Source organism: Neoarius graeffei, chromosome 6 (genome assembly GCF_027579695.1).
Source record: "Neoarius graeffei isolate fNeoGra1 chromosome 6, fNeoGra1.pri, whole genome shotgun sequence".
In the NCBI taxonomy this organism is placed as follows: domain Eukaryota; kingdom Metazoa; phylum Chordata; class Actinopteri; order Siluriformes; family Ariidae; genus Neoarius; species Neoarius graeffei.
Window position 1 is genome coordinate 106551070 of NC_083574.1, and position 22351 is coordinate 106573420.

At 49.7% G+C, this 22351-nt stretch overlaps 1 protein-coding gene across 1 annotated transcript in view; it reads left to right on the plus strand.

Moving 5' to 3' along the window:
* Positions 1–1665: 1665 nt before the first annotated feature.
* The window catches only part of fgf7 (fibroblast growth factor 7), a 108869-nt gene continuing 88183 nt past the window's right edge, over positions 1666–22351 (plus strand). The window contains exon 1 of the mRNA XM_060923083.1: positions 1666–1872. The gene's annotated coding sequence lies outside the window, so the exon portion shown is untranslated. The remainder of the gene's footprint in view (positions 1873–22351) is intronic.

Below are 22351 nucleotides of genomic sequence, written 5' to 3' on the forward strand. Positions count from 1 at the left end.
TACATGGACATTTCTTCATCAGCACTGCACTCATGTAAGGGGCATGGCCTGAAGTTTGAAGGCGGAGCTTAAACATCTGAAGTGATTCTATATTTAGCATATTTATTATTTTAAATGACACTGAATTGGCTATTGTTTAAAAATGTTTAAGTACAGGTGTGTGTGTGTGTGTGTGTGTGTGTGTGTTAGCAGAGGAATGTGAGGTGTAAAGGCTGGAGTGAGTGGTGCATTCACACTGTGACCTTAATGAGGCTTTCTTTTATAGACTGCTGTATAAACACACATACACATGCAGCTCTGATCCTGCTGTCTGGAATGTGTGCATGTTAGTTTATTATCCATTTAATTTCAGTTTTCCAACCAGCTTTGTGTGTGTGTGTGTGTGTGTGTGTGTGTGTGTGTTGTAGTTGTTGTTTGTTCTAATAAGGGTATGATGTAATAATTCCTGCCTGGCTGCAGTCGTCCTGAGCGACATGTGATTTGTGCCGCCATGTCTCTGCTCTTTGTTTTTTAGGACCGAGGTTGATAATGTCATTTCTGGAATGTCTGGAAAGTTGCTCTTCCAGATTCCAAGGTCAGGATCTACAGGGCTGTGGTAACCATGGAGACCACTGTGATCTTGACCGGACATGTTCCTCTAAGGTTCCTTGTGTGATTCCTGATACAGCTCGAAGTTCTCAGAGAATGATTAAATGACTACAAGCCCGTCGCCCTGACTTCTGTGGTGATGAAATCCTTCGAGCGCCTTGTACTTTACCACCTTAAAGCCGTCATTGACCTGCTCCTGGACCCCATGCAGTTTGCCTACAGAGCCAACAGATCTGCAGATGATGCTGCCAACATGGATTTTCATTTTATCCTCCAGCACCTGGACTCTCCAGGAACCTATTCTAGCATCCTGTTTGTGGATTTCAGTTCCGCCTTCAACACTATCATCCTGACTCTTCTGCAGGACAAGCTCTCCCATCTGAATGTGCCTAACTCCACCTTCAGGTGGATCACTGACTTCTTGTCTGACAGAAAGCAGCACTTGAAGCTGGGGAAACACATCTCTGACTCCTGAACTATCAGCACCAGATCCCTTCCAAGGCTGTGTCCTCTCTCCTCTACTCTTCACCCTGTACACCAACAGCTGCACCTCCAGTCATCAGTCTGTTGAGCTCCTAAAGTTCTTAGACGACACCACCCTCATTGAACTCATCTCTGATGAGGATGAGTTTGCATACAGGTGGGAGATTGACCATCTGGTGTCCTGGTACAGGCAGAACTACTTGAAGTTTAGTACTCTAAAGACAGTGGAGATGATTGGAGACTTCAGGAGGAGCTCTGCCCACACCCTCCCCCATCACCCTTTTTGACTCCCCAGTAAACTCTGTGGAGTATTTCTTCCTCCTGGGCACTATAGAGGATGTGCAGTCACGTGACCCACACGTGTGTACTCTGCCCACTCCGCCATATTGGACGGCATCAGGATAGTTTACCTTGCGTGAGCATAATGGATCCAGGCAGTAATCTCCAAGAAAATTCGGAAAATACCCCATCTACATCGCGCGATTACTTGTCTAAGTTTGTTCAGCATCTTGAAGGTGACGTGAGGCAGCGTTACGTGGAAAAGTGCTCCAGGTTGGGGATTGCAGATCCGTACAACTTGCCGCAATCCTTGTTCAGGGAAATTCGGAGCTACGGTGCCGGCGATTCGCCCGATCTGGCCTACCACGACATTTACAATTTTCTTGTTAATCGTGTTACACTGGCAAAGCCCTCAAAGCTTACAAGAGCCTGGAAGCTTATAAATATTTTGTTGCGGGATGGGTATCCCAACTATACCTCTGGAAGGTTCCGAAGAAGGAAGTCTACTTGATAACCTCACGGGTAAGTGGCATTAAGACGTTTATCATAAAGAGACTATGCAGGACGTTTTATCTTAAGAATGTTCGAAATCTAAACTCAGTTCCAGGTAATGACAGGGTTGTAAATATGTATGTATGTTTTTGTCTGAATTACTGTTTTCTTCTCATACTAATACTTCCTATGTTTCATGGACTGTAACGGCATTTGTTCATTTAGTAATTTTAATACATAATTTACTTTGATTAAATTATTCAGACACTCCAACGCCCCCCCTAAAAAAAAAATCGGATCTGCACGATTCAGCCGTGAAAAAGGCGTATCCGCCGTTTGCATCCCTGTTTAAACTCATAGGTTAACCGACTTTAACCAGCTAATGAGGCTCGGCCTTCTTGGCCATTGCACGCGTAACAACATTTGCGTGGAAAACATCAGGAAATTCCACACTTAACTTATCAGGGCTTTCAGCCTCAACAGTGTTCGTCACGACAGGTCCAGGGAAAACCACTCCTCCCATAATATCATTACCTAGCAAAAGGTGCACATCTTTAACAGGGAGGAAAGGGCGCACGCCCAGTTTAAACTCACCGGTAACTAAATTAGATGTGAGAACAACCCTATGAAGGGTATTAATAAAGCCCATCTCAAAACCTTGCACAAGGACATTTTCACTGGTATAAGACTTGTCATTGAAATTCAAAACACTCTCCAGGACAAAACTTTGCGAGGCAGCCGTGTCACGGAGCACCTTCACAGGCACACCCGTACCTTGCACACCTGGCAAAGTGACAATGGCGTCCGTAATAAACGGAGCGAAAGCCTGATTTCTCTCGTCTTTCCGAGACGTCAAAGGGAGAGAAGATATACAGTTAGCGTCAGCCCTGTAAGAAGGGGTAGATTTAATTACACCACGCTTCAGTTTGAAACAATTTGCTACTGTGTGACCACGCTTCTTACAGTGCGCACAAAACTGATTTTTCACTCGCAACGCTCCATCATCTGCGCTCCGAACAGGCTGAGCAGCAACGGTTACAGCGCCTTTCGCATTGTTCTTCTGAGTAGCAGCGTACAAGGGCCTAGTGGCAAAAGCACTCGCATCCTTATGGGCCAATATGTATTCGTCTGCCATAACGGCAGCATCCGCAGGTTTTTAAATTTTATGTTCACCTAAATAAGAAGCGACGCTCTTGGGCAAGCAATTTTTGAAGTCTTCAAGCAATATTAAATCACAAAGACCTTCAAAGGTGTTAACATTCTGCGACCCCAGCCATCGATCAAACAAGATCTCCTTTTCGCGAGAAAACTCAACATAAGTTAGAGCATCCGGCTTTTTATAGTCGCGATATTTATGCCGGTATGCCTCAGGCACAAGTGAGTAGATGCGCAATACCGCTTCTTTAACCTTATCATAGTCCGCCGCATCATCCAACGACAATGCGGAGTATGCTTGTTGAGCTTTGCCCTTAAATATACTCTGTAGAGTAATAGTCCAAACTGTACGTGGCCACTTCATCACCGTTGCTACACGTTCGAAATGAGCGAAAAATTTATCCACCTCGTCCTCATTAAAGGGAGGAACGAGCCTTATGTTACGAGTGACATCGAACTGATCAGAAGGAACAAACACCCCAGACTCCCGAGCACTCAACTCGAGCTCTTTTACACGAAGGGCTTGATTTAATTCAAGTTCCTTCATTCTCAGTTCGTGCTCCCTCTGCTCTCTCTTGTATTATAAGCCTATCTGCCTCCAATTTTGCCTTTTCGCGTTCCCACATTAACTCTTTTTCCTGAATCTGTAGGCGACGGAGCTCAAGGGCAACCTTAGAAGTTGTGGCAGGCGAAGCAGGTGTTTCGGCAGGTAGGATGGGCTTGTCACCACCCAAAACCTCATCACTATCTACCAAAACACCGCGGGCGATTAAAAACTCCGTCAAGAGTTTCAACAGCTCGGCTTTAGATGGACTACCGCTAACATCTATATTATAATGCCCCGCTACCATCACGAGATGATCCCGTGTGATAGACGACAAGACATCTAAAGTTGGAGAAGCAACAAACTCCTCCAAACTGAACATTGCGTCACAAAATATTGAGTAGCAACAATTACCCAAATAAACACACAAAGGGAATGCGAAAGCAGAAACCGGCACACAAGAAAAAAAACGCACCACTAATTAAAACAGCTTACGCCTAAAGGGTGTTAACAATTAGCCAATTAGAATCTGGTGGTTCAACTCCCGGACGAGCCCCCATTTTTATGTTACGACCTCCCACTACCATAGGACATCACACATAAAAGCAGCCGGACAACAAGTGATATATTAACGTTTTTCCCTTTTTACTTGATATTTTTCATATTTTACAAGAAAAGGTTTTGACAGCAAAATGGAAAAATATTACAGGGCGGTTGACAGAGGAGATAAGAAAACCAAAACAAAACCTAGTCAACAACTGACTCCTCGTTCCAGCTTTCCTCGCTCCCGTGTCCCACGCGCAGCCGCGAGGCACAAAATAACAGTGAAAGCTTCCGGTCCTCTGCCTAACCTACACTGACTGACTGTTCTACAAAACGTGCAGGAACAACCACCCAAAACTTCAACTAGCTAACACCACCACCATCAGCTAAAGCTATTTACAACAGAAATCAAAACTAACTAACAAAACATTAAACGATGCGCGTGTGCCGGCGTCTGCTCAAAGAGGAAGCGCAAGTGAGAGAGAGAGAGAGAGAGCGAGAGAGAGCCATCACGAAGTTAGGGCGTCTTTATAGTTGGAGGACCGCCCAGTAAGCCCAACGCCAATGCACCAACGCTCCACCTATGAGATATGATTGGAGAGACATTAACAAGACCAGCAACACATCATTAAACAAACATGATTACCGCAAGCAACACCAGCACCGCGTAACAGGCCAGAACCCTGAGGAGAGCTGAAAGGATTGTGGCTGAAGCCTTTCACCCCTCTCACCCTGGACACAAACTTTTCGAACTACTCCCCTCTGGTAGGAGGCTGCGGTCCAATAGGTTCACTGCAGCTGCCTCATTAATAAGGTCCAAGACCCCACTGACTCTAAACTCTAACCTCACACTCTGTGACATTAACACACTTTGTCTCTGAACTGTGATTTGCACATCTCATGGTCAGGTCCTGACTCTTCTTCATCTTCATCCTGTGACCCGTTTTTGCACATTCCGGGTCAGACTGTACAGCTTGGACTTCAACAACTCTCTCACACACACACACACACACACACACACACACACACACACACACACACACACACTGTTAGAATGCAGGCACTTACGGATGTATGTGCAGAGGAGAGTGGGATACAAACTGTCAACAAAGCCAAGATGAGAGGCTGGAATCGGAGACGGTAAACTAGCGAGGGTCGGGCGATCGGCGAACAACATATTAGAGGGAAGACAAAGAGCAAAAACATGAGAGAAATAGCAAAGGGTCAGAAATACGAGAGGCAGTCAGAAAGAAACAAGGCTTGGTATGAACTGAGATGGCAGAATGATACTTTGCACTGGTGTGTGTGTGAGGGGAGCTTAAAGCATATACGCACTTTAGTTTATCAATGCCTTGAGACCTCAAGAATGACACAGGAATAGTTTTAAGTGCTAACAATAAATCTAATATAGTAATTTTTATGATTAAAGTGATTTATTTAGGTAGCGGTCTGAGTGAATGACGTTGACGTCGGTAATGTCACAGCAGGAAGTCTATCGGTCTCATCGCCATTTCCGCTATACTAAACCACAGAGCTGACTGCAACTCCGATCCTCCATTTTGAGCTAATTTATCACCATGCTACGTAGATGTGTTGCTGCACCCGCCAGAAACATGACAAAAGATGGATTTATGTTGCATTCATGGTTCAAGAATGTTCAAACTGCAAAGATTTGGATGCGTTTTGCGAGAAGTTCACAGGCACATTGGGCGGCTATGAAGTGGTCTCTCCTCTGCTCTGCACATTTTACTGAAGACTCGTACGAGACCTCTGATCTGTTGAGGAGCGTTGGCTATAAGCCCGGATTGAAAGAGGATGCAGTATCAACAATTAAAGAAAAGGAAAGTATTTATTTTATGCATTTTTTTCAAAAAAAGCAAAGTTCAATTGCACTAGTCCTCCCGGAGTGAGCCGAGGGTTGTTGCTAAAACCCGGGATGGAACGGGACGTGACATATCGCTTGGGCAGTGATCTTCCCACAGTTGTTGCTAAAACTGGTGATGTCCCGTTCCATCCCGGGTTTTAGTAATTGCCTGAGCCAAGCAGTAATGGCGGAGTACTCCGTATGGACAAAATAGAGAATGAGTGGACCAGCCATCTTATTTCTAAACTGGATATCGCTGCCATCTCGCCCTTACGTGGAAGAAGTGAATGAATGGAGAACTGAACGAACAACTGAAAGTCAGATTGTTTCAAAACAATCGGCCACAAGATCGACCTTCAAGAAGTGAGAACACAGACGGGTAAGCTCCGACTCTCATTTGGATAAAAAAAACAACAAAAACAACACGTTGTTTACCTGCATTTAGATTAATCCATGTAACTTGTATTGTGTGTTTAAGTTAGCGGTATAAGATTATTTAATTTGCTTCAGAATGTGATTGTCTCAGTTCATCTGATTATTTAATTAGCCTTTAACATTTTATCAGTGAAAATGCATGCATGTACATGTATGTTGCATAAGTTATAAGATGTACCAAGATGGCGGCGTGTACACATGCAGCGGCTCCTCTCTGTCCCAACAGAACGGTGTTTTCGTGTTTTTTGTGTTTTAAAACAGTGTGTATCTGTTTGTCTTTGTCGCGTCCATCAGTCTCAAGGCGCACATACTCCCATGAGTTTCTGCTCGACATCCGCAGAACTATATTCACGGATATAAATCCAGCAGACGCGGAAGTGCTATGCGACTACGGTTTGCTCCGGAGGCCTGCTCAACCACCGACCCCCACTCCTGCATCCAGCCCACAGTGGAAGCGCCACAGGCGGAACATGCGGAAGCAGAAGAGAGGCAAGCGTGGAGGTATCCGGGCTAGGCTAGCGGCTAGCCCTCACCAACCGGCTATCCCTACCATCACTCTGGCCAACGTACGCTCGCTGGACAACGAGCTGGATTATGCCCGCCTGCTCCACTCATTTTTTAAGTCTGTGAGTGAGTGTTGTGTCCTTGTGTTTGTGGAAACATGGCTTAACGACAGCGTCCCAGACTGTGCCATTCAGCTAGCCCGGCTAACATGCTACCGGTCAGACAGAGCGCTAGTCGAGGGGGGGGAAGACTCGCAGCGGAGGACTCTGTGTTTACATCAGTGATGCCTGGTGCCGTGATGCTGTTGTGGTCTGCAAACACTGCTCACCTCTGGTGGAGTTTATGATTATTAAGTGCCGGCCATTCTACCTGCCGAGGGAATTTACAGTCATATTGCTGGTAGCATTAGACATCCCTCCCGGCTCCAATAGCAACAGGAGTGAAGCACTGAATGAACTCTATCAGCACATCAGTGAGCAGCAGACAGCCCACCCAGATGCTTTCCTCATCCTGGCTGGGGATTTCAACCATGCAAACCCCAAGAGCGTGTTTCCAAAACTGTATGGTCATATCAACTTTCCCACACGTGGAAACAATACTCTGGACAATGTTTACACCATGCATAAAGACGCCTACAAAGCCCTACTCCTCCCCCACCTTGGGGCCTCAGATCACTCCACTGTTATGCTAATGCCAGCATACAGGCCGCTGGTTAAAGTCACCAAACCAGCTACAAAGCAGTACGTGTGTGGCCAGAGGGGTCCTCAGAGGCACTCCACGACTGTTTTTCCACCACTGACTGGAGCATGTTCAGACAGGCAGCCACCTACAACAACACCACAGATCTCCAGGAGTACACGGAGACCATCACTGCCTACATGGGGAAGTGCATGGATGACGTTACGGTCACCAGAACCATCTCCATTCGGGCCAATCAGAAGCCATGGCTGACAGGGGAAGTCCATAGGCTCCTGTGGGCTCGGAACGCTGCCTTCAGAGCTGGGGACGAGGTGGGCCTGAGGACAGCTAGGGCCAATCTGTCACGAGGCATCAGGGTGGCCAAGAGACAGTATTCCAGGCACATTGCTGACCATTTCAATGACAGCAGAGACACCAGGAACCTGTGGCGGGAGATTCAGACCATCACAGACTACAAGCCCTCGCCACAGACCCGTGACAACTCCACGTCTCTGCTGAATCAGTTGAACGACTTCTTCGCTCGCTTTGAGGCAGACAACAGCACCACGGCAAAGAAGACCCCACCACCTCCCGGTGACCAGGTGTTGACGCTGTCCCCAGACAGCGTGAGGGGAGCTCTCAGGACGACAAATGCACGAAAAGCCCTGGGTCCTGATAACATTCCTGGTCGTGTCCTGAGAGACTGTGCCGAGGAGCTCACAGATGTCTTTACAGACATCTTCAACATCTCGTTGAGCCAGGCTGTTGTCCCCACGTGCCTCAAAACCACCACCATCATCCCGGTCCCGAAGAAGCCGTCTCCCTCCTGCTTCAATGGCTATCGCCCTGTCGCACTCACTCCCATCCTCATGAAGTGCTTCGAACGGCTAGTCATGAGGCATATCAAGTCTGCCCTCCCCCCCACCCTGGATCCTTTCCAGTTTGCATATCAGTCCAACCGTTCGACCGATGACACCATCTCCACTGCCCTCCACTCAGCCCTCACCCACCTGGAGACAAAAGACTCGTATGTCAGAATGCTGTTCATAGACTTTAGCTCAGCATTCAACACAATCATTCCTCAGCAGCGCATTCACAAACTGGACCAGCTGGGACTCAACACCTCCCTGTGCAACTGACTGCTGGACTTCCAGACAGGGAGACCACAGACCGTACGGGTTGGCAGCAACTCCTCCAGCACCATCACATTGAACACGGGGGCCCCCCAAGGATGTGTGCTAAGCCCCCTCCTCTTCACTCTGCTGACCCATGACTGCACACCAACATCCAGCTCCAACCTCTTCATTAAGTTTGCGGATGACACAACTGTGGTGGGTCTCATCAACAATGGTGATGAGACAATCTACAGGAGTGAGGTGAGCCGCTTGGCCATGTGCTGCAAGGACAACAATCTCCGTCTGAACGTGGAGAAGACGAAGGAGATTATTGTGGACTTCAGGAGAGAGCACATCCAGCATGCTCCACTATCTATCGACGGTGCTGCAGTGGAGAGGGTGAGCAGCACCAAGTTTCTGGGTGTGCACATCTCTGAAGACCTGTCCTGGAGCAACAACACCGCATCACTGGCCAAAAAAGCCCAACAGCATCTCTACTTCCTCTGCAAACTGAGGAGAGCAAGAGCCCTGGCCCCCATCATGCACACTTTCTACAGAGGCACCATCGAGAACATCCTGACCAGCTGCATCACCGTGTGGTACGGCGCCTGCACCGTGTCCTGCTGCAAGACTCTGCAGCGCATCGTGAGAGCAGCTGAGAGGATCATTGGTGTGTCTCTCCCTTCTCTAATGGATATTTATAACTCCCACCTCACCCACAAAGCCATCAGGATTGCAGGTGACCCCACCCACCCATCTCACAGCCTCTTCAGCCTGCTGCTGTCGGGGAGGAGACTGCGGAGTCTCCAGGCCAAAACCAGCAGGCTCAAGAACAGTTTCTTTCACCAGGTGGTCAGGAGGCTCAACTCCCTCCCTGTTCTGCCCCTCCTCCCCCCTCTGCCCCCTGCCACAGATTCTGCTTGTACACCCCCCTGCCCCCCCTTCAGCATCTGACATGTCATCCTCACAGTTTCCCCCCGCCAACACACACACACACACACACCTCATTGTTCATTAACGCACTGAACTCAGGGACCGCACATCTCACTTCGCTCATTTGCACTATTCCACACTAAATCACCTTAACAGCTGCTAGTTTGTTTATACTGCTTATTTCATGTTTGCCTGCTTTACCTCAAGTGCCCTTGACTGTTTGGTTATTTGAACCAATTTGTGTGTGTGTGTGGGGGGGGGTATATATGAGTGTTTAGTCTACGTCTAGTTCATATTTAGAGTGTTTATACTGTTTATCTTGTCTGTTTGAGTGTTTAGTCTGTGTGTAGTTCTTATCTAATGTTTACACTGTTTATATTGTCTGAGTGTTTAGTCTATGTCTTGTTCTTATCTAGTGTTTATACTGTTTATTTATACTATTTATATTGTTTGAGTGCTTAGTCTGTCTAGTTCCTATCTAGAGTGTTTATACTGTTTATATTGTTTTTTTTTTTTCAATTATTCTATTTTTATTTATTGCATTGCCTGTTTGCACCGTGGGTCAGAGAGAACTGATATTTCATCTGTACTGTATGTCGAGCATGTATAGCATATTTGACAATAAAGTTGGCTTGACTTGACTTATAACACCTACGCCTCACAGCAAGAAAGTTCCGAGTTCGAACCCAGCGGCCGGCGAGGGCCTTTCTGTGTTGAGTTTGCATGTTCTCCCCGTGTCTGTGTGGGTTTCCTCCGGGTGCTCCGGTTTCCCCCACAATCCAAAGACATGCAGTTAGGTTGACGTGGGGCGGCCTTGGGCTGAGGTGCCCTTCAGCAAGGTACCGAACCCCTGACTGCTCCCCGGGTGCTCTGGTGTGGCTGCCCACTGCTCTGAGTGTGTGTGCACATGTGTTCACTGCTTCAGATGGGTTAAATGCAGAGGATGAATTTCACTGTGCTTGAAGTGTGCATGTGACAAATAAAGGTTTCTTCTTCTTCTTCTTCTTCTATCCTGTTTTAATGAGAGTCAACCCACAATCAATGAAGTCAAATCAGTCTTAGTTGAGCGAGTCGGTAACGGTATTTCTTACTGTAACGACCCTACGTGTGGGTGGAGCACAGAGGACGGCAGGACAGAGATCAGGTTTTATCAACTGGCTTTATTGCCACACTTTTCAGACTAGCAATACTTTTTACAGAGACACACACACAACTGGCGTCTGGTTCAGGGTTGCCCCCTCTGCTCTCGCTCTCCCTCCTGATATAGGGCGCAGTCCCTGGGAAGACACACAAACAGGTTAATTGCTCTCAGGTGACGTGATTCTGCCACTTACCTTCCCTGACTCCGCCCTCCTGTCACAGACCGGCGCTTGACCACGCCCCCGCTGCCACATACCCCCACCGCCCGACTCAGGCCGGGCGGCCGTCCGGCCTGCAGCCGACTCCCCCCCCCCCTTGACGGGAGAGGAAGTCCGCCACGACCATCTGCGCCCCCGGCCTGTGGACCACCTTGAAATTAAAGGGTTGGAGCGCCAGATACCAACGGGTGATCCACGCGTTGGCATCCTTCATGCGGTGGAGCCACTGGAGGGGCGCGTGGTCCGAACAGAGGGTGAAAGGGCGCCCCAGCAGGTAGTACCGGAGGGCGAGAACCGCCCACTTGATGGCCAGACACTCTTTCTCTATGGTGCTGTAGCGCCCCTCACGCACCGACAGCTTCCTGCTGATATACAGGACAGGGCGGTCCTCCCCCTCCACCTCCTGGGACAAAACCGCCCCCAGCCCTCTGTCCGACGCATCGGTCTGCAACATAAAAGGGAGAGAAAAGTCAGGGGAGTGTAGAAGTGGCCCCCCACACAGTGCAGCCTTTACCTCTGAGAAAGCCCGCTGGCACTGCTCCGTCCACTGGACCGGATCTGGTGCCCCCTTTTTAGTGAGATCAGTCAGCGGGCTGGTGACGTCCGAATAATTAGGTATAAACCTGCGATAATAGCCAGCCAGCCCCAGGAACTGTCTCACCCCCTTTTTGGTCTTGGGCCTCGGGCAGGCCGCAATTGCTGCCGTCTTATTAATTTGGGGACGCACCTGCCCGTTGCCCAAGTGGAAGCCCAGATACCGTACTTCCACCCGCCCAATCGCACACTTCTTTGGGTTGGCTGTGAGCCCCGCTCGCCTCAGTGACCTAAGGACAGCCCTCAGATGTTCGAGGTGCCGCTGCCAGTCATTACTATAGATGATTATGTCATCTAAATATGCTGCTGCATACGTGGCATGAGGGCGGAGGACTCTGTCCATCAGCCGCTGAAACGTCGCGGGCGCCCCAAACAGCCCAAACGGAAGGGTGACGAATTGGTGTAAACCAAACGGTGTGGAAAAGGCCGTTTTTTCTCGGGATAGTGGAGTCAAGGGGATCTGCCAATATCCCTTCGTCAAATCCAGTGTCGAATAAAAGCGAGCAGTGCCGAGTCGATCGAGCAACTCATCAATACGAGGCATTGGGTACGCGTCGAATTTAGACACCGCGTTGACTTTCCTATAGTCCACACAGAACCGGACCGACCCGTCGGCCTTGGGTACCAAGACCACCGGGCTGCTCCAGTCACTGTAGGACTCCTCGACGATGCCCATTTCGAGCATGGTCTGAAGTTCTTCCCGAACCACCTTTTTTTTGTGTTCGGGTAGCCTGTAAGGGCGGCTACGCACTACCACCCCCGGGGGCGTCTCTATGTGGTGCTCTATGAGGTTAGTGCGACCGGGCAGGGGCGAGAACACATCCGAAAACTCGGTCTGCAACTGGGCGACCTCCGTGAGTTGGGGCGGGGAGAGGTGGTCTCCACAGGGGACCGGAGAGGTACGCGATGCCAATGTCCCTTTTTGAACCTCCGGCCCCAGCTCCGCCTTCTCTGGAACTACCGACACCAACGCCACGGGGACCTCCTCGTTCCAGAGTTTAAGCAGGTTGAGGTGGTAAATCTGTAGCGCCCCACCCCTGTCCGTTCGCCTCACCTCATAGTCGACGTCCCCGACTCGCCGTGTGACCTCAAAGGGTCCTTGCCACTTGGCGATCAATTTGGAGCTCGACGTGGGCAACAGTACGAGTACCTTATCTCCCGGAGTGAACTCTCTAAGGCGCGTACCCTTGTTGTACAGGCGGGCTTGCCGTTCCTGGGCCTGCCGCAAATTCTCCTGAGTTAGGTGCGTGAGTGTGTGGAGTTTTGCGCGCAGGTCCATAACGTACTGAATTTCGTTCTTACTTTGTGAAGGTCCCTCCTCCCAATTTTCCCGCAGCACGTCCAGGATGCCGCGCGGCTTACGCCCATATAATAATTCAAACGGGGAGAACCCCGTGGAGGCTTGGGGGACCTCTCGCACTGAGAACAGCAAGGGTTCGAGCCACTTATCCCAGTTACGTCCGTCCTCACTTACGAATTTTTTAATAATATTTTTGAGGGTGCGGTTGAATCGTTCCACTAAACTGTCCGTTTGTGGGTGATACACGCTGGTGCGGATCGGCTTAATCCCCAATAACCCATACAGTTCGCGCAGTGTTCGTGACATAAACGTAGTGCCTTGATCAGTCAGAATCTCTTTCGGGATTCCAACTCGGGAGATGACGCGGAAGAGTGCCTCGGCAATACTGCGTGCTGAGATATTGCGCAGAGGCACTGCTTCCGGGTATCGCGTTGCATAGTCCACCAGAACTAATATAAAGCGGTACCCTCGTGCTGACCGATCTAATGGCCCGACGAGATCCATCCCAATTCTCTCGAACGGGGTCTCGATTAACGGTAGAGGGCGCAAAGGCGCTTTTGGAATGGCCGCTGGGTTTACTAACTGGCATTCGCGGCATGCCGTACACCACCTACGGACATCGCCGCGAATCCCCGGCCAATAGAAACGGGCCATTATTCGGGCTAGTGTTTTATCCTGCCCCAAGTGTCCGGCCATGGGATTAAAGTGAGCCGCCTGGAATACCAATTCCCGGCGGCTCTTCGGAATTAAAAGCTGCGTGACTCGCTCTTTAGTTTGAGTGTCCTGCGTCACTCGGTATAATCTATCCTTCATAATCGCGAAGTAGGGGAAGGACGGGGTGGCGTTCGGCGGGAGCGTTTGACCATCGATTACTCTCACTTGGTCAAACGCATGCCGCAGAGTCTCGTCTCGCGACTGCTCTAATGGGAAATCCGCGAGGGATTCCCCAAGAGAGAGAGGAGGAGCCGGCGGCTCCTCACTCTGACGCGGAGATGACGTAGACGGCTCTGTGACAGCTGCTCCCGCCAAAGCGACACCGGGACCTCCCCCTGTCAAATGGCAGGACCCACTCTCGACTAGGCGTGTCATTAAACCCCGAAATCCCGGCCAATCAGTCCCCAAAATTAGAGAGTGGGTAAGGCGAGGATTAACCGCCGCCTTTACTATGAATTTTTCCCCTCTGAAAATAATGTGGACCGACACCAAAGGGTAGCTGTGAACATCCCCGTGCACACATAACACCTTCACCCCTTGTGCTCCCCCCAATGCCTCGTTTTGAACCAGGCTTTGGCGAATTGAGGTCTGATTACAACCAGAATCCACCAACGCCTGATATGTAGCCCCTTGGATACTCACCGGTATGCGATACGCTCCGGCCCGATCGAGGGCGGCCTCTGGCGCGTCGGGGATCCGAACCACCGCGCCCACTTCCGTTGCCGTGCACTGCTGTTGAAGGTGGCCCGGCTCCCCGCAGCGCCAGCAAACCGGCCCGGGCTTTCCCTCTGCACCGGTGATCTGGGGCTCACTCACCTGAGGTGGGGGAGAGACAGACACAGAAGGGAGAAACGGGAGGGCACCGCGGGTGCGGCGGGCCGGCTGGGGGGGTGCCGGCCCCCACCTCCGCGGAGGGGGAATGGGGCGAGGACAGGACACAGGAGGAGGGGGAGAGAGAGAGAGAGAAGAGGAGAGAAGAGAAGATGCCATCTGCTGTCCTGCCGCCGGGACAGCCGCCAGATGATCCTCCGCCAGCTCGACTGCCTGATCCAGCGACGCCGGGCGGTGGCACTGGACCCACTCCGCGGTTCCGGCTGGTAAGCGGGCGATGAACTGTTCCAGTACCACCTGGTCGACGATTCCCTCGGCGTCGCGATCGTTGGCCCTCAGCCACCGCCAGCAGGCGTCCCGGAGCTGCTGGCCGAACGCGAACGGCCGGCCGACTTCCTCCAGTCGCAGCGCGCGGAAGCGCTGGCGCTGTTGCTCCGGTGTGCGCCCCACGCGCTGGAGGACGGCCCGGCGAAGGTCCGCGTAGGCCAGCCGGCGGTCGGCGGGGAGCTGTAGCGCGGCCAGCTGTGCCTCTCCCGTGAGCAGGGGGAGGAGGCGCGCCGCGCGCTGCTCCATCGGCCACCCCGAGGCTTCGGCGACCTGTTCAAACAACGTGATGAAAGCCTCGGGGTCGTCCTGCGGGCCCATCTTGGTGACAATGAGGGGAGACGGGCCCGCGGCCGGAGCGCTGGTGGACCCCGCCGACGCGAGGAGATGCCGGAACGCCTCGCGATCTTCCTGCTGGGCCAGCACCAGGGCTTTGAAGCGCTGCTCCTGCTCCTTTCGGAGCGTGACGAGTGCCTGGTGCTGGCTTTGCTGAGCCGTGGCGAGGGCGTGGATCAGATCGGCGAACGGGGAGGATTCCATGGGGCTGCGGGTTTGGTGCTCCACTGTCCCGGGTTTCGGCACCACTGTAACGACCCTACGTGTGGGTGGAGCACAGAGGACGGCAGGACAGAGATCAGGTTTTATCAACTGGCTTTATTGCCACACTTTTCAGTCTAGCAATACTTTTTACAGAGACACACACACAACTGGCGTCTGGTTCAGGGTTGCGCCCCTCTGCTCTCGCTCTCCCTCCTGATATAGGGCGCAGTCACTGGGAAGACACACAAACAGGTTAATTGCTCTCAGGTGACGTGATTCTGCCACTTACCTTCCCTGACTCCGCCCTCCTGTCACAGACCGGCGCTTGACCACGCCCCCGCTGCCACACTTACTTTCACCATAAATTTTTATTTATATGACTTTGATCTATAGTTGTAAAAGGCCTCGGCCTTAAAACTGGTTACCACAGTGATATCATGCACTCAGGGTTGGCTGGCTCAGTGGGGCAGCTCCAATCACAACTTTGCAGTCGATTTTAACTCTCAAAAATATATTTTTTTTATTCCCATTTATGCAGCATGCAAGAGTCAAGGATGGAAATACTATCCACTCAGAAATTTATTTAAAAATAAAGGTTCTGTGTATCTGCTTTAAATAGAGGGACAGGTGATTAGGGAAACAAGTGACCGTTGAGTTCAATAGGCTGGAGACAGAGGGTGCTGTGGTTCTTGGGAACTGTAGTTCAAGTTGTCCATGGTTGTAGTTTGTTCATTTTCAACAGGTTTACTGACAGAACCCCCCCCGAGGAGCTACCTCCAGGAGTTACATTCTTTCTGGGACGACCCCTACCTCTTGGTGCTGGTTTGTTGGGATACTGGGCATGAAATTCTTGTTTTTGAAGCGGGTCAAGAATGTCCTTAGCCGTGACCCAGCTTTGTTCCTCAGGTCCATATCCTTCCCAATCTACCAGGTACTCGATTTGGCCTCTTCTTCGTCTTGAGTCAAGGATCTTATTTACCTAGTAGATGGGCTCACCCTGTAGATTGAGTGTAGGGTGCTCCTGGACTGGTGTGTTGCTGGTGAAGGGACCTGGGATGGCAGGTTTCAGGTGGGATATGTGGAAAGTAAGGGATATTCGGCTGTGAGTGGGAAGTTCAAGATGGTATGATACCTCATTTATACAGTGCAATACCTTGAATGGCCCAATGTAACGTGGTTGGAGTTTTCTACAGGTGTTGGGTTCTCTCAAGTTCTTTGTGGCCACCCATACTCTGTTGCTCGGAGAAAAGTTTGGAGCATCTCCGCTATGTTTATCCGCATATTGTTTATACTTGGTGTTGACTGATTCTAGATGCTGATAGACCTCCTCCCAGATTGTTTGACTGCATGCAAATCAGTCATCTATAGCTTGTACCTGGCTAAGTGTGTCATCCCAGGGAAACAAGGGCAGTTGGTAGCCAAGTATGCACTGAAACGGTGTTAACTGGGTTGCAGAGTGTTTGAGCAAGTTCTGCGCATACTTGGCCCAAGGAAGGAAGCGTGCCCAGTCCTCCTGGTTATGCATGCAGTAGATTCTCAGGAAACAGCTGATTTCCTGGTTGGCTCTCTCTACTTGGCCATTAGACTGGGGGTGGTAGCCTGATGTGAGACTCACAGATACCCCCAACCTTTCCATGAAGCTTGTCCAAAGACGTGAAATGAATTGAGAGGCCTGGTCATTGAGTATATCCTCGGGAATGCCATAGTACCTGAAGATTTGTTGACACAGTAGCTCTGAGGTTTGAGAAGCTGTGGGGATGCCAGGTAACAGGATGAGTTTAAGTGCTTTCAAAAATTGGTCGATAGTTACCATTATTGTGGTGTTGCCTTGTGAGGGAGGGAGATCTGTGATAAGGTCAATGGCTATGTGTGACCAGGTTCTCTGAGGAATTGGGAGAGGGCACATTTTGCCGGCGGTGTGCGTGTGTGTGTGTGTGTGTGTGGGGGGGGGTGTTCTAGGAACCTTCGCTTGGGCACATTCAGAACATGAAGTGATGAACTGGTTGATTTCCGTGAACATGTTCTCTCACCAGTACTTGTTTTTTTTTAACATTTGGTGAGTGCATTGACTGCCAGGGTGCCCTGTGGCAGGAGATGCGAGGGCCCAGGTGATGAGTCTGCTGCGAAGATGCTTAGGTATGTAGAGAAGACCAGATGGGAGATGAATGGGGCTGGTTTGTAGTTGTGACTTCCTTATTTCCTTGTCTAGCTCCCAGGTGATAGATCATACAAAACACTGTGGTGGGAGGATGGGAAACTGAATCTTGGTGAGATGGACCGAAGGCCCAGGATATGGCATCTGCTTTAGTATCCTTGGAACCTGGACAGAATGAAATTGTGAAGTAGAATAGGGTGAAATAGTGCCCACCTTACTTACTTAAGTACTTACCTGGCCTGGCGTGGATTTAACCTTTTGGCTTTCCTGAGATAGTCGAGGTTTTTGTGATCTGTGAGGATATGAAGGTGTGAGTAGCTCCCTCTAATCAATGTTGACACTCCTCGAGGGCCAGTTTAATGGCAAGCAGCTCTCTGTTACCCATGTAATAATTCCTCTCTGCTGAAGATAGTTTCTTTGAAAAGAAAGCTACTGGGTGTAGCTTCTGTTTCTCCCCAAAATGTTGAAAAAGGATTGCCCCCACTCCTGTATCAGATGCATCAACTTCTATGATGAAAGGCTTAGTTGGGTCCAGACGCTGGTGTATAGGGGCTGAAGTCAAGGCTAGCTTGAGCAGACTGAAAGCTTCTACTGCCTCTGTGTTCCACTGGAGGTGTTTGGGTCCCTTCTTCAGCAACACTGTTAAGGGAGCCCAATAGTGCGAAAACCCCGAATGAACCAGCGATAGAGGTTCACAAAGCCAAAGAAACACTGAAGGTCCCTTATGGATTTGGGTGTTGGCCAGGAAGTGACAGCAGACACTTTAGATGAGTCCATGCTTACCCCTTCTGTACTGATGATATAGCCAAGGAAGGAGATTTGGCTTTGATGGAACTCACATTTCTCTGCCTTAATGCCGAGATGATTCTCCAGTAAATGTTTGAGAATGGCTCTGACGTGTTTCTGGTGACTTCTTTCATCTGGGGAGTAAATCAGGATATCATCAATGTAAGTGATGGCATATCTACCTAGCATGCCCCATAGCACATCATTAATTAGGCACTGGAACACTCTGTGTGCCAAAGAAAGGCCATAAGGCATTACCTGGTATTCAAAATGGCTGGTGGTAGTGCTGAAGGCCATCTTCCATTCATTGCCCTTTTTTATCCTGATCAGGTTGTATGCCCTGCGTAGGTCAAGTTTAGAAAATATCCTAGCAGATCTAAGTTGCTCCAGGGCTGCTGGAACAAGGGGAAGAGGATAAGGGTATTTAACAGTGACCTGGTTTAGATCTCTGTCATTGATGCAAGATCTTAGTCCCCTTCCTCATTTCTCCACAAAAAAGAAACCAGCAGATGTGGGATACTTGGAAGGGCAGATATATCCTTGCTTGAGGGCCTCCTGAATATACTCCTCCATGACAGCATGTGCCTTTTGGGATAGGGGATAAATATGACCACATGGTGGTGACATACCTGGCAATAGGTCAATCGCACAGTCATATAGCCAGTGTGGTGGTAGCCCGCAGGCTTTCCCCTTACTAAAAACCTCTGAAAGGTCCCGATAACAGTCAGGAACATTGTTCATGGAGTCTGGTTGTGGACCCTCCACTGAGGTGGAGGATACCTTGACCTGGGGACGAGAGAGACAACTCTGAAAGCAGGTGGGTGACCATTGGAGAATTTCTTTATTCTGCCAAGAGATCAAGGATCAAGGATTTTTATTGTCATTGTGATTCACAACGAAATTCAGTTTGGCACTCTCCTAGCAGCAATTAAAAGGGATAAAAAAAAGGGAAATCAATATAACACAAAAAAAACAACAACACACACACAAGTGATAAGACAAAGACCGGTGATAAAAATAGTTGCAATTATAAATAATAAGAAAAGGTAAATACATATAGGCAGGATCATGTAAAGTGCATGTAGTTCTAAGTGGAGGCCTAAGTAGAGGCTGCAGCATTAGGCTGTAAAATGCATTGGTGCTAATAAAGTGTAATAACGAAAGTGACACATCTCACTCTCATTCACCCATGCACACATACACACTGACACACACACACACACCACTACCACCTATGCATGAGTCCATATCAAGTCCATGCTCTCGTGTGTGTGGGAGGGGCAGTGGTTCGGGGCAGGGGTTGTGGGTAATAGAGGCTGCAGCTCAAAAGCTGCTCCCCAGTCCTATATGGGTGGAAGGATGGGAGGGAGGAAGCGGGGAAGTGATGAGAGCTACAACTCTTGTTCTAAGTGGAGGCCTAAGTGGAGGCCACAGCAGTTTCCAGAGGGGGTGGGGGGTTGGGGGATGATGGAGGTTACAGCTCTTGGGAAGAAGCTGTTCCTCAATCTTGTGGTTCAAGTCTGTAATGTGCGGTACTGCTTTCCTGATGGTAGAGTGATGAACAGGGTGTGTCCTGGGTGGGTTTTGTTTGTGCTTATCGACCTTGCCTTCCTCCTCAGGCAATCAGCACACACAGAGTCCAGGTCCAGGAGCTTAGCCCCATGATCTTTTGAGCTGACCTAACCACCCGGGCCAAGTCCCTCCTGTTCTCTGCAGTGTAACCTGCATACCACACATTACAGTTCTGGCAGAGGATGCTCTCTATTGTACTCCTGTAGAAGTTTGTAAGCAGGTAAGCCGGCTTGTTTGAGTTTTCGCAAGAAGAAGAGCCTCTGCTGGGCCCTCTTCACCAGGTCAGAGGTATTAAGCGCCCATGTTAGGTCCCTGGTGATGTAAGTCCCTAGAAATTTTAGAGTCCACACTCTCCACCTCTTCCCCATTGAAGGAAAGTAGGGTCTGTTTGGTCCTCCTGGACCTCCTAAAGTCCACTATGATCTCCTTTGTTTTGGTGGTGTTTAGGACCAGGTTGTTATCCACACACCACTCTGCCAGATGTTGGACTTCCTGCCTGTAGTGGGTCTCATTGTTGTCCCTGATGAGTCCCACCACAGTGGTGCCATCAGCAAACTTTATTATGGTGTTGGATGAGTGAATGGGGACACAGTCATGGGTGAAGAGGGTGTAGAGGGCAGGGCTGAGTACACATCCCTGGGGCGCTCCTGTGTTCATGGTTATAATTGCTGATGTCAGGTTCCCTACTCTGACATTCTGTGGTCTGTTTGTGAGAAAGTCCACAATCCATGAACAGAGTGAGGTGGGGAGGCCGAAGATAGTGAGTTTGTGCACCAGTTTATGAGGGATTATGGTGTTAAAAGCAGAACTGAAATCCATGAAGAGCATCCTGACATACGTGTTTGGGTATTCCAGGTGGGACAGGACTGCATGGAGTGCAATGGAGAAAGCATCCTCAGTAGATCTGTTTGCCTTACAGGCAAACTGGTGGCTGTCTAGGTCTGCAGGGATGCTGTCTCTGGTGTATGACAGTATCATCCGCTTAAAACACTTCATGATTACTGGGGTGAGGGCAACTGGGCGATAGTCATTGAGGCAGGTAACAGCAGATTTTTGGGGGGATAGGGACAATGGTGGTGGACTTAAGGCAGGTGGGAACTATGGCTTGTTGTAGGGAGAGGTTAAAAATATTTGTAAAAACTCCAGCTAGCTGGTCGGCACAGGACCTCAGTATGTGATCCGACACCCCATCTGGGCCAGACGCTTTGTTGGTGTCGATCCTTCACAGGGTAGACCTCACCTGGTGGTGCTGAAGAGTGAGTGTCTGCTGCTCCCCAGACTGAGTTCTGTCTGCTGTTGCCTTGTTGTACTGCTTGTCAAAGCAGGTGAAAAAGCGGTTCAGGGTGTCTGGAAGGTCCCTGTCCTGGCTGACCAGTATGATGTTACATTTGTAATCGGTTAGAGTTTTGATACCTCTCCACGTGCTCCGGGGGTGTTTGTTCCCAAAGTGACCTTCTATGCACTGTCTATACCTGCCTTTGGCCTCTCTAATGCTCTTTTTAAGGTCTCTCTGGGCAGTTCTATAAGCCAGCATGTCTCCTGACCTGAAGGCAGTATCTCTCTTCCTGAGTAGCGATGTCACATTACAATCAAACCAGGCTTTCTGATTAGGGAACACCTTGATGGTTTTGGTGCTCAGTACTGTTTCAGTGCAGAAATTAATATAGTCCAGGATGCTAGAAGTATACTCCTCCAAATCAGCCCCCTGCAAAAATAGCTCCCACACTGTATTCTCAAAACAATCCTGTAGTGATGTAACAGCCCTCCTCACTCCATACCTGTACTGTCTTCACAGCTGGTTTGGCTCTGCAGACAACTGGTTTATAAGATGGCATTAATGTCAGAAAGATATGGTCTGATAATCCCAGGTATGGAGATGGTACAGCTTTATATGCCGTCTGGATATTTGTATACACTTGGTTCAGGATGTTTTTATCTCTGGTTAGAAAGCATATGTTTTTGTGGAGTTTTGGTAATACTGTCTTGAGTTCTGTGTGGTTCTAATCCCCAACCACTATCACCGCTCCCTCTGGGTGCCCATCTAGCTGATTGCAAATAGAGCTGTGCAGCTCTTCGAGAGATAGCTTAGTGTTCACTTGTGGTGGGATGTAAACAGCTGTAATGAAGATAGCAGTAACCTCCCTTGACAGGTAAAATGGCCTGCATTTCACTACTAAGTATTCCACATCCAGGGAGCAGTGCTTCCCAATGATGTCTGTGGCTGTACACCAGTAATTGTTTACATAAATACACACTCCCCCTCCTCTGGTCTTACCGGAGTCTGCAGTCCTGTTGGCTCGATGCACAGTGTAGCCTGCTAGTCCAATAGCTTCATCAGGAATAGTGCTATCCAGCCACGTCTCCGTGATTACTGTCACACAGTTACCCAGGTTGTTTGATGAAATCCTCAGCCTTATTTCATTGATCTTGTTGACGAGTGACTGGCAGTTGGCCAGAAAGAGACTGAAAAGTGGTGGTCGGTATGGGTTAGCTTGTAGCCTAGCCTGCAAGCTGCCCCCTTACCCTGTTTCTGCCTTCTGTCCTGGCGCTGCCTCTGGTGCCTC